The 2,093-nt window shown below is 34.7% G+C and overlaps 1 protein-coding gene across 1 annotated transcript in view; it reads right to left on the bottom strand.

Annotated features, from left to right (window-relative positions):
• LOC106871334 (pancreas transcription factor 1 subunit alpha) overlaps positions 1-2,087 on the bottom strand; it is an 18,921-nt gene extending 16,834 nt beyond the window's left edge. The window contains exon 1 of the mRNA XM_014917737.1: positions 1,754-2,087. The gene's annotated coding sequence lies outside the window, so the exon portion shown is untranslated. The remainder of the gene's footprint in view (positions 1-1,753) is intronic.
• Positions 2,088-2,093: the final 6 nt, after the last annotated feature.

Genomic DNA, 2,093 nt, shown 5'->3' with positions numbered 1-2,093 from the left:
TACATATGAAGGCATATTATGATATATAATACTATATAATATTATATTGTAATATAATGTATGATATATAATACTGGGGTTGATGTACTAGACTAACCTCCTTCCGCTAAAGTCTAGCAAGTGTCTAAATGTAGAAAATCCGTATTTTGATCAGGAACCGGAATAATGAAATGTAGTCATGATAAACAAGAATAAAAATAGGAAGGCCAGCAATTTCAGGGACGGGGTAAGTCAAATACATCGATTCCTCAGTGCATAACTGGTACTTATTCTATCGACTACGAAAGGATGTAAGGCAAAATTGACCTCGGCGGAATTCGAACTCAGAATGTTAAATCAGACGAAATGCCGCCAAGCGTTTTGCCCGGAGTGCCACCGATTCTGCCAGCTCGCTGCCTTAATAACAATAATAATAGTATTAAAAACAATAACAGGCCTGGTTCTGTGGTAAGAAGTTTGCTTCCTATCCTCATGGTCCCGGGCTCAGTTCCATTGTGACAACTTTGCGCAAGTGTCTTCTGGTCCACCAAAGCCTTCTGAATGGATTTGGCAGACGGAAACGGAAAGAAGCCCGTTGTCTATGAATGTATGTATTTATGTAAAAATATGTGTGTGTGTGTGTGTGTGTGTGTGTGTGTGTCTGTGTTTGTCCCCCACAATCGCTTGACAACCGGTGTTGGTGTGTTTACATAAATATATATGTATGTATATATATATATATATATATATATATATACACAGAGGTACAGACAGGTATGGATAAGTATTTAATTTTATGTGTGTGTGTATGTACATACTTGAACAAGTGCGTATGTATTTATAGACTGTAGTCTGCATAAATATATTTCTAGGGAATTATACATAATTACATGAAATAAGGTGAAAATTGTTTCTAAATAAAACGCAAAGTGAATCGTTTTGAGGGGAGGGGGTTAAGTGGATATCGACGACCCCAGTATTTAACTGATACTTTAATTTTATGATATCGGGGGATGAAAGAGAAAGCGTTTTGAACTCGGAACGTAAAGACGGACGAAATGCCGTTAAGCATTTCGCCCGGCACGCTAACGTTTCTGCCAACTCGCCTTGATAATAATAATAATAACAACAGCAATAATGATAATAATAATAATAATAATAATAATAATAATAATAATAATAATAATAATAATAATAATAATAATAATAACAACAACAATAACAACAATAACAACAATAATAAAAGTATCAATAATTATGCTTCTGACATAAACACAAAATCAGAAATTCAGCGGGATTTAGTTGACTAAAGATTGAAAGGATTTCAGTAGATGAGTGATGATGCTTTATTTAATCGACCTCGGAAAGATGAAAGTCAAAGCTGACCCCAAGTCGGTATTTGAAATCAAAATGTAAAAGACCCTAACTAACATACCGCAACACATTCTGTGCAACGTCAATCCGCCATCTTCTTAAATAGAATCACATTATTATTATTATTATTATCATCATCATTCTCATCATTATTATTATTATTATTATTAATAATAATATTAGGGATCGGTAAAGTCAGTGGAGCGTCGAACAAAATGAATTCAAGTTGCGCTGGGCAAACTTTCTTTTCATCTTTGCTGTGTGGATAAAATAAAGTACCAGTCACATACTAAGGGCCAACATAATTGAGTGTCCCTTTACCCACCCCTTTCAGGGCCGTGTGTTTATTACAGAAACTATTATTGTTGTTATTATTAAGAATATAAATAGCTGTGGTTACCTTGAATTCAACATCCGACATTTTCTTCTCACGTCTTCCTGTTGGGTGTGTGTTTTTTTTTTTTTGCGTTGTTTTTTTTCTTTGAATTATTTTGTTTGTTTTCAATTATTTAAAAATAATGTCACTTCTTTTCCACAACTGTGTGATTTCTGTGGCACATAAAAAAAACTTGGTCCGCGATTTCCTTCGGGATATATATATATACAGCTTGTTCTTAATCCCTTCTTGGTTCTTCTTAAAGCTATCTGCAATTTGGCTTCCGAGATCTGCCATTATAAATCACCTTATCTAAGAGCTTCGCTGACGCAGAAGGGGGAGTCGGTTGAAGTTACGCGTGCCA

The sequence above is a fragment of the Octopus bimaculoides genome, chromosome 9 (assembly GCF_001194135.2).
Source record: "Octopus bimaculoides isolate UCB-OBI-ISO-001 chromosome 9, ASM119413v2, whole genome shotgun sequence".
NCBI classification, from domain to species: domain Eukaryota; kingdom Metazoa; phylum Mollusca; class Cephalopoda; order Octopoda; family Octopodidae; genus Octopus; species Octopus bimaculoides.
Note: the sequence above shows the minus strand (reverse complement) of the source record. Positions and strands in the feature narration are given on the sequence as shown.